The sequence below is a fragment of the Vipera ursinii genome, assembly GCF_947247035.1.
Source record: "Vipera ursinii genome assembly, chromosome: 3".
Lineage (NCBI taxonomy): Eukaryota > Metazoa > Chordata > Lepidosauria > Squamata > Viperidae > Vipera > Vipera ursinii.
This window is the reverse complement of record NC_139516.1, coordinates 142,162,415-142,172,788: the sequence shown is the minus strand read 5'-3', so window position 1 is coordinate 142,172,788 and position 10,374 is coordinate 142,162,415.

Genomic DNA, 10,374 nt, shown 5'->3' with positions numbered 1-10,374 from the left:
AAAACTGGTTGGGTGACTTTGGGCCAGTCATTCTCTCTCAGCCCAATCCACCTCACAGTGTTGTTGTAATAGGGAAAAATAGGAGGAGGAAGATGTGTTGGCTATGTTCGCCACCTTAAATTAGGTATAAAAATAATAATGGCAGGATAAAAATACATAATTTTTTTTAAGTTAAATTGAGACTGGGAGTGCATATCTTGGTATGTTTTGCTTAACTGTAGTTTATTGAGAAAACCACGTTTTCCATCAATTATGCTTCATGACTACAATGGTTTCCTGCCATATGCCAAACCACAACAAATCACCCCATGATGACGTAGGATATTTTCTGAACAAGTGTGATGAACTAATTTCAACATATTATAGGGGAGTTTAATCTGAATAGTCAAACAGTGTTTGGACATATTTATCTTTATTTCAGAGGGTTAATGTGGAGAGATGTAAATAGTAATTGTGGTCCACTGTTGTATTGTTCCAAACAGTGTACTGTATAGAAGAATAGATGAAACTTATTTTCTAGTTAAAAATAAGAAAGGACTTTAATTTTTTTTGAGGTAGATATTCAGCAGCCTTCTTAAATCTGTTGTGTTCAGTTGATTTAGACTAGACTTCTTATTGTCCCTGGCCAGGGAAAACTGAGTTACAGTTTGAAATAGCAAAGAGAACTTTTGGATCAAGGAAGAACACTCAATGTGATCTCATTCTCTTAAAAATAGTGGCAGGTATTTCAGTGTCTTATTACTGAAAGATTTCCATCTTGTAATTAAAAATATACTGAACCTGAATATTTAATCAGGGACGTATTGTATATATTGTTAGTCAGTTGGCGCTAGATTCCTGTATTTATACATCTTAAAGATGCATGATGTCTTGGGATATAGTATCCATTTCCTTCTTCTCCCAGAAAACTCCTTTTTATATGATACATTTTTCCAGGATATAGTTAGTTACAGTCCTTAGCACATATTGGGAGTAAACAAATTGAATTCAGTGGAAGTTATATCTCAATAAACATGGATAGGTTGCACTATTAAATCCCTTTAAGCTTGATAAATGATGATAACTCCACATAGCTCTTTGAATCTTTTCATGATTGTGGGTTTGTCTGATATGTCAATATACATTATTAATCCATTTAGGCTACAAACCTTATTTCTGTGTGTATTTCTAAATACATGAGGTATTTCTTGTACTCGTGTCTCTTAGTTTCTTTTATTGGCTACTTCATGTAATTATATATCAGAATGATCTGTTATGCCAAGTATGAAGCTCAGACTGTTTATAGTTTCAGGGGTTTATTACCCTTTGTATTATATGTAAGTGAGAATTATGTGACTAGAGCATTGACCCAAAATAAAAAAAGGAAGATTTTTCTATTGATTTCAGTGCAACCTATTACTGAGCCATGCTTTCTTGAGAAGATTGTTGATGGGTATTATATCGGCTTTGTAGACTTGAGCACCACTGGAGGAAGTGCTTCAGGATTCACATAAGCACAGGACGTCTCTGTTGTTCATTAAAGTACACATTTTTTAAAATAATATTGTAGAGCTGCCAACCTTGGGCTGGAAAAATTCAGACTAGATGGCCACAAAGAAATGGTGTCTGTTGTTCATTAAAATACACATTTTTTTATGATATTGTAGAGCTGCGAATCCTTGGACTGGAAAAATTCAGACTAGATGGCCACAAAGAAATGGTGTCTGTTGTTCATTAAAGTACACATTTTTTTTATGATATTGTAGAGCTGCGAATCCTTGGGCTGGAAAAATTCAGACTAGATGGCCACAAAGAAAACTCTAGCTCTGTGCTGCTTTGTAATCATCATCCAGATTTTTCCAGCCCAGAGCTGGCAGCCACAGATAAGGAAATCTTAAATGTGAAATCCACCAATCAAAATAGAGTTGGAAGGGATTTTGGAGGTCTTCTACTCCAATCCCCTGTTCAAGCAGGAGACCCTATACCATTTCAGACCAGTGGCTGTCCAGTCTCTTCTTAAAGCCTCCAGTGATGAAGCACCCACAACATCTGAAGGCAAAAGCTGTTCCACTGGTTAATTGTCCTCACTGTTAGGAAGTTTCTCCTTCATTCCAGGTTGCTTTTCTCTTTGATTAGTTTCCGTCCATTGTTTCTTGTCTTGCTTTCTGGTGCTTTGGAAAATAATTTGACCCCCTCTTCTTTGTGGCAGCCCCTCAAATACTGAAATACTGCTATCATGTAGTCCTTCTTTCTCTAGACTGTTGTTGTTGTTAGTTGCGAAGTCGTGTCTGACCCATCGCGACCCTATGGACAATGTTCCTCCAGGCCTTCTTGTCCTCTACCATCTTCTGGAGTCCATTTAAGTTGACGCCTACTGCTTCAGTGACTCCATCCAGCCACCTCATTCTCTGTCGTCCCCTTCTTCTATTGCCCTCAACCTTTCCCAGCATTAGGCTCTTCTCCAGTGAGTCCTTCCTTCTCATTAGGTGGCCAAAGTATTTGAGTTTTAGCTTCAGGATCTGGCCTTCTAAAGAGCAGTCAGGGTTGATCTCCTCTAGGACTGACCGGTTTGATCGCCTTGCACTCCAAGGGACTCGCAGGAGTCTTCTCCAGCACCATAGTTCAAAGGCTTCAATTCTTTGGCGCTCAGCCTTTCTTATGGTCCAGCTTTCACTGCCATACATTGCAACTGGGAAGACCATAGCCTTGACTATATGCACTTTTGTTGACAGGGTGATGTCTCTGCTTTTTAGTGTGCTGTCTAGATTTGCCATGGCTTTCCTCCCGAGGAGCAAGCGTCTTTTAATTTCTTGGCTACAGTCCCCATCTGCAGTGATCTTGGAGCCCAGGAAAATAAAATCTGTCACTACCTCCATTTCTTCCCCATCTATTTGCCAGGAATTGAGAGGGCCAGATGCCATGATCTTGGTTTTCTTAATGTTTAGTTTCAACCCAAGTTTTGCACTCTCCTTCTTCACTCGCAACAAGAGGCTCTTTAGTTCCTCTTCACTTTCTGCCATTAGAGTGGTATCATCTGCATATCTTAGGTTGTTGATGTTTCTTCCGGCAATCTTAATTCCAACTTTTGATTCTCTAGACTAGCCATACCCAATTCCTGCAATCGTTCATCATGTTTTTGTCTCCAGGCCTTTAATCATCTTAGTTGCTCTTCTTTGCACAGATCAAATGATGCTTAAATGAATCAAATTGTTAAAGCTTTGTGTCTTTAATATCTTAGACCAGCCACATTTTTTAGGTATGTGCAAAAGGCTAAAAAACCATGGTATGAATAGAAGTGCTGTATTCATGTGAGGCCTGTAGCACTTTTCCAAATCATAGCCCAGTTACAAATAGACAGAACTTGTTATTTCATGCCACAATGTTCAGTTGTTTTAATTAATTTTTATTTTAATTATTAAGTTGCATGCTCAACGGATGTAAATGAGGAAGAAGCTTTTAAAGTCTGCTTGTTTCTACAAATAAGGAAATAGTCATGCTTCAAAAAATGTTAAAAAATTTTTTAGGATTGCCAAAATACTTTAAATTGCTCTTCCTTGGTGGAGCAGTGGGCTAATGCCTCCTTAAGTAACACCAGCTGCCTGCAATTAGTGCAGGTTCGCATCCCACCAGGCTCAAGGTTGACTCAGCCTTCCATCCTTCCGAGGTAGGTAAAATGAGGACCCAGATTGTTGGGGGCAATTAACCTGACTTTGTAATAATTTAATTTAATTTAATTTAATAACATTTATATACCGCCCTTCTCCCTGAGGACTCAGGGCGGTTCACAGGGCAGAATAAAATAGCAAATACAAACATTAAAAAAGATTAAACAATTGCCCTAGTTAAAAACAATGGAAATACAGTGCTAAAAACCCCAAGAAAAATTAAAAGACCAAAGATAAAACAACCCCAGCAATCCCCATCAGGCTAGGCCAGCTTGTACAAACAGAAATGTCTTAAGATCGCGACGAAAGGAGCGAAGATCGGGCGCCATCCGGAGCTCTACCGGTAGCTGATTCCACAGCTCCGGAGCGCCCACAGAGAAGGATCTCCCCCTGGGGGCCACCAATCGACATTCTCTGATCGGTGGCACCCTGAGGAGGCCCTCTCTGTGGGAACGCACAGGGCGCAGGGAGCTTGATGCCGGCAGCAGATGTTCCCTGAGGTACTCCGGCCCCATGCCATGGAGTGCTTTGAACACCGTTACCAGTACCTTGAATCTCACCCGGAAGACAACTGGCAACCAATGCAGCTCACGGAGCAGAGGTGTAACGTGGGAGTATCGGGAGACTCCCAACACCACTCTCGCGGCTGCATTCTGTACCAGTTGGAGCTTCCGGGTGGTCCTCAAGGGCAGCCCCATGTAGAGAGCGTTGCAGTAGTCCAGACGAGAGGACACGAGCGCATGAGTGACCGTGCATAGATCATCCCGGCTAAGATAGGGCCGCAACTGACGCACCAGGCGAACCTGTGCGAAGGCCCCCCTAGTCACAGCTCCTATATGGTCTTCCAAGGTGAGCCGTGAATCTAGGAGGACCCCCAAGTTGCGAGCCCTATCTACGGGGGGTAATAGTTCACCCCCCATAGCCAGAGGTGGAATGTCCGAATAAACCCGGGATGAAGGTATGCAAAGCCACTCAGTCTTGTTGGGGTTGAGTTGGAGTCTGTTCCTCCCCATCCAGACCCGAACCGCCTCCAGGCAACGGGACATCACGTTGAGGGCATCACTGGGGTGGTTTGGGGTCGAAAAGAAAAGTTGGGTATCATCAGCATACTGATGATACCCAACTCCAAAGCCACGAATGATCTCACCCAGCGGCTTCATGTAGATGTTGAACAGGAGAGGCGAGAGGACCGACCCCTGAGGAACTCCACAAATGAGAGACCTCGCGGTCGACCTCTGCCCCCCTGCCAACACCGACTGCGAACGTCCCAAGAGATAGGAGGAGAACCACGGTAAAACTGTGCCTCCCACTCCCAATCCCCTGAGACGCCGCAGCAAGATACCATGGTCGATGGTATCGAAAGCCGCCGAGAGGTCTAATAGGACTAGGACAGAGGAATGCCCCCTGTCCCGAGCCCTCCAGAGATCATTCACCAGCGCGACCAATGCCGTCTCCGTGCTGTGCCCGGGCCTGAAACCCGATTGGTACGGGTCTAGATAATCCGCTTCATCCAGGACCAGAGGGAGCTGATGCGCCACCACACTCTCAACAACCTTCGCAAGAAAGCGAAGGTTGGAGACAGGACGAAAGTTGTTCAATACAGCCGGGTCCAGGGCAGGCTTCTTGAGGAGAGGCCTCACCACCGCCTCCTTCAAGACGGCGGGGAAGATACCCTCACTCAAAGAAGCCGATATAACTGCCTGGAACCAGCTGCGTGTCCTCTCCCGGGCTGCATAAACCAGCCAGGAAGGGCACGGGTCCAGTAAACATGTGGTGGTGCTCAGCCTCCCCATGATCCTGTCCACTTCCTCCGGAGTCACAGAATCAAACTCCTCCCAGGTGATATCGACAAGACCACCCGTGTCCTGATCGTCAGACTCTGCCCAGTCAGAGTCCAGACCGGTCCGAATCCGAGCGATTTTGTCCGACAGATGTTGGTTAAACTCCTCGGCACGTCCCTGCAAGGGATCCTCCCTCACCTCCTGATTTAGGAGGGAGCGAGTCACCCTAAACAGGGCAGCCGGGCGATTATCTCCGGATGCAATAAGGGTGGCGAAGTGATTGGACCTCGCCTCCCTAATTGCAGCGAGATAAGACCTAATATAGGCTCTTAGTCGCAATCGGTCGGGTTCGGATCGGCTGGACCTCCAACCGCTCTCTAGGCCCCGTCTCCGACGCTTCATCTCCCGGAGCTCCGCAGAGAACCATGGAGCTCGACGGGATCTGCACCGGGTCAGGGGCCGCAGGGGTACAACTCGGTCAAGGGCCTCAGTGGCCGTCCTTTCCCAGGCTTCCACTAAGGCCTCGGCCGAGCTGTGAGCAAGGGAGGCAGGTGGGGACCCCAGCGCCGCCTGGAACCTCTGGGGATCCATTAAGCGTCTGGGGCGGTACCATTTGAGTGGTTCCAAACACCCACGGCGGGGGGTGGCAAAACGGAAGACCAGCCGCAGGAGATGATGATCGGTCCATGACAGGGGCATGATAATTGGAGAGCCCCCACCAAGATCATCTAACCACCGTCCAGACAAGAAAACAAGGTCAAGGGTGTGGCCTCCCTCATGAGTCGGTCCCGAAATTACTTGCGTCAGGTCCATGGCCGTCATGGAAGCCATGAACTCCCGAGCCAACTCAGATGATCCTCCCAGAGATGGTAGGTTGAAGTCCCCCAAAACTATAAGTTTCGGGAACTCAACCACCAGCCCAGAGAGGGCATCGAGCAGCTCAGGCAGGGCTGCTGCTGCGTGACTAGGCGAAAGGTACACCAGCAGCAAGCCCAACTGCGCACCAGGGCCGCATCTCAAAAAGAGAGACTCACACCCGACTATCTGGGGAACGGTGGCCTCCCGCGGACACAAGGTCTCCCTCATAACAACAGCCACTCCCCCACCCCTACCCTGAGCCCGAGGCCGGTGCAGCACCCGGAAACCTGGTGGGCAAAGATCAACCAGAGGAACACCGCCCTCTGGGCCCAACCAGGTTTCCGTGATGCAAGCCAGGTCAGCCTGCTCCCCCTCGACCAAGTCTCGGACGAGAGGGGCCTTGTTAACGACCGACCTGGCATTCAAATACACCAGCCGGAGCTCAGGAGGCTGCACATCCTCACTCCCGGGACCTCGGGGCGGAACCAGAGGGTCGGAGTGCCTCACCGCTTGTAAGCAGCGGAGAGGCCTTCCCTGAGACCGATACGGCCCTCTGTTCCTACACCTGCTGCCATTCCCTATCGTCGTGGGAATAGATAATCCCACGACTGGCCCTGGAGCCCCAGACGCAGCCGACCCCCGCTGGGGGGTGTATGAAAGCCCTAATAAGCAGGCATATACATAGAATGAAGGCTACTGCTAAGCTTGTAAGCCACCCTGAGACTTCGGAGAAGGGCGGGATATAAATGGAATTAAAAAATAAAATAAAGTAAAATAAAATTTCAAAAATGCATTTTTATCACTGGGCAAAAAAGCCATCTCATGAATAGAACTGGTAACTGTAGTGATCTTATTAGCTATTTCCAAATATTGCAAATTCAAAATGAAGCATTTTTCCAAGTGGAAAACTAGATAAACATACTTCTTGATTTTTTTAACTGCAAAGGAGTCTTGAAAGTCTGATTAAACCCCCCCACACACACACACACACTAGCTATTTTTTCTCCTGCTAGCCTGTTTTCTCTGGTTCCTTCCCCCTTCCCCCAAACTCTTTCTGCTTGAATGAGAGTAACACATACCTAGAATCTTTGCAAAAAGAAAACTGGGAGAAAATAGATTTTGGAAGGAAAATGCATCAAGGCCACTGTAGTTTGGGAAAGCTTTGATCTCACAAGGAATTTATTTTAAGCTGTACGACGACATGCAATTTCTAATATTAAATGATACGAAGTATTTCAAAAAGTGAATGTGAAGCTCTCTAAGAATATCTTGATTTAAGTACACATTGCTTTAGCCACGTGATGATGGATTTCTCTCTAAGCATACAGTAATAATATGCCAGCTTTTAAAAGGGCTCTGTCCCTTCAGTCAGCTTATGCAAAGGCAGCACTCAGGAAGATAAACAATGCTGTGTTAGTATACTAGGGACAATACAGTCATTTACGCACTACTGTGTATAGGAGAAAACTCAGGGTCACTGGTTCTGCTCAACTTCAGTTCTGCGGCCTCATTCCCAATCTTTGAGAAAGTCTAACTGTATTGAATGAATTCATCTTAGCAATGCCATTTAATTAACATGCTGAATATGGCCTGCTCTGTCTGACAAGTTGTAAAAGACTAATCTGCATTGTACATCTCAACTGTATTGCTGAATTAATTGGCTGAGAAATGGTTAAGGGCACTTTTCATTCATAGTGATTTAAGCCTAGAAAAGTGAAATTGAAAAATTAAATGTGTGTGTAGTTTTTCCCGTTCTAACCAGAAGTTTGGAAGAAGCTTAATAATATCTTAATCATGAGTTGTGTGTGATTCTGTGACGGAGTCGTGATTAAAATGTGCAAGAGTGGAGTTAAAATGAAATCTGTGGGTTCACTAAATGCACATCTAGAGTCTGAGCAGTTGGTTCATACCTTTTATTATTATTATTATTATTATTACTATTAAATGCAGGTGGTCCTTGACTTATGACCACATTGGGACCTGAAGTTCCATCGCTAAGCGATGTGGTTGTTAAAGTGAGTTGCACCTGATTATATGACCTTTCTTGCCACAGTTGTTAAGCAAATCATCATGGTCATTTTAGTGAACCACATGGTTGTTAGGGAACAACCTACATTGACCTTGACCTTAAATTTTTATCCTGCCTTTATTATTTTATAAGTAATTCAAGGTGACAACTAGAAGCCCTTTGGGGAAGTGATAAATGAGAATCATGTGACCCCAGGACCCTGCAACCATTTTAAATGAATGCCGGTTGCGAAGCACCCAAATCTTGGTCACATAACCCCGGAGAGGCTTCAACCGTTATAAATACAGGCCAGTTGCCAAGCACCCAGATTTTGATCGCAGTGATGGTAATAAGTGTGAGGACCAGTCATAACTCACTTTTTCAGCACTGTTATAACTTCAAACAGTTGCTAAACGAATGGTCATAAGTAGAGGACTACTTGTGCTGTACCTTACTCTTTGGGAAATTCACAATACATTAAGCATTCCTACAACTGACAATGATAAAACTTTGCATAGCACTGATTGCACCAAGTAATAGAAATAGTTTTCATTTTGATTGTAAAAGTTGTGCACAAATTAAATAGAAAAATATGTGAAAGTGATCAAATAGGAACCTTAGCTGTGAAAAAAAGGCATCTCACCTTCCTGCCTCATTACTCTTTTGGTAGACTATGAAAATGCAATATAAAATAAAGCTGGAAATGTTTGTTAACAACTATAAGCGCTATAATTATGCTGTACATAATGTTTAAATTTAGATTTATGTTTGACAAATAAAATGTTGTTTTTAATCCAGTTTTTCCAATCTTATTTTCAGATAGCTACTGAATAACTTCCCCTTCCATTTTAAATTTTGATATGACTTCTGAGGTTCATTTTCTTCCTGCAACTGCAGTATTATTGCATTTTATTTAGTTATATTTATATACCGCCCTATTCCCTGAGGACTCAGGGCGGTTTACAGGGAATTAAAAATCCAAAATACAAAAATTAAGAACAAATTAAAAAGTATTAAATTAACCCTGTAGTCAGTTAAAAAGAACCCCAAATTAAAATTTTGTCATGAAACTTAAGCAGATTTTTTTTTTTTACACATTAGCTGGTGGAAGTAAACAACCTTGCCCGGATCAAATGCTTTGCTACAATTTCTCAGAAGACACCAATACTATAAATTATATAAATATGTGTGGTTCTATGACATACCTATTGCTGAAAATCATGGCTGGCATCCAGATAGGCTTACTATTCTTTCAGTGAAAATTAAGTGCATACGTATGGAATTAAATATGTAATAAGGCAAATATGATGCTAACTTGGCTGTGCGTACTCTTTATGAGCAATAGAGTTCCCAAGTATTAACCTCAAATAAGAGAATTGTAGCAAGAGTACAATTTTTCTTTGGTCTTTACATCAGCAGTTGTCACCGCCCCGGAGGTGGGGGAAATACCATCAGAGCTCTTCAAACAGCTTTCAGGGAAGAAGAAGAAGAAAAAGGAAAGAAAAAAAAACCAGCCCACTGCCTACAAAGTATAAATTAGAATGACATTGTAAATGTGAATTTTGTTAAATGAAAGCTAAATCAGCTTACTTTACAGACCTGTTAGAACAAATGTGTTCATTGACTGCTCAGCATATTACCTTGCTTCTTCCCATGAATTCACAGGAAAAACCACTTCCTCTCCCCCCCCCCAATATTGTTAGTATTTCTCTGCCTTCATTAAGAGCCAAATTATGGCTCTTTCTTTAGGAAGAAATCCCATTCTGTTCAAAGATCGTAATCTTTGAAGTTCAGTTTCAACACGCAGATTGACCACCCCCCCCCCCCGTGTGCTTCGGACATGTGCCATATTTTATTTTTAAGCAGCAATTTGCCTTTTTTTTTCTAAAAAAAGATGCATTTTGTATAAACAGTAAACTTCTGTAACATGAATAGACAGTGCTTTTTTTGTAAAAGAAAAAGGTGCTGGAACTCACACATGTCATACAACCCACCTTGCCTACCCTACGAGGTTCCATCCAAAAAAGGTGCCGGAACTCCGTTCTGAGCGTTCTATGAGAAAAAAAGCCCTGTGAATAGAAAA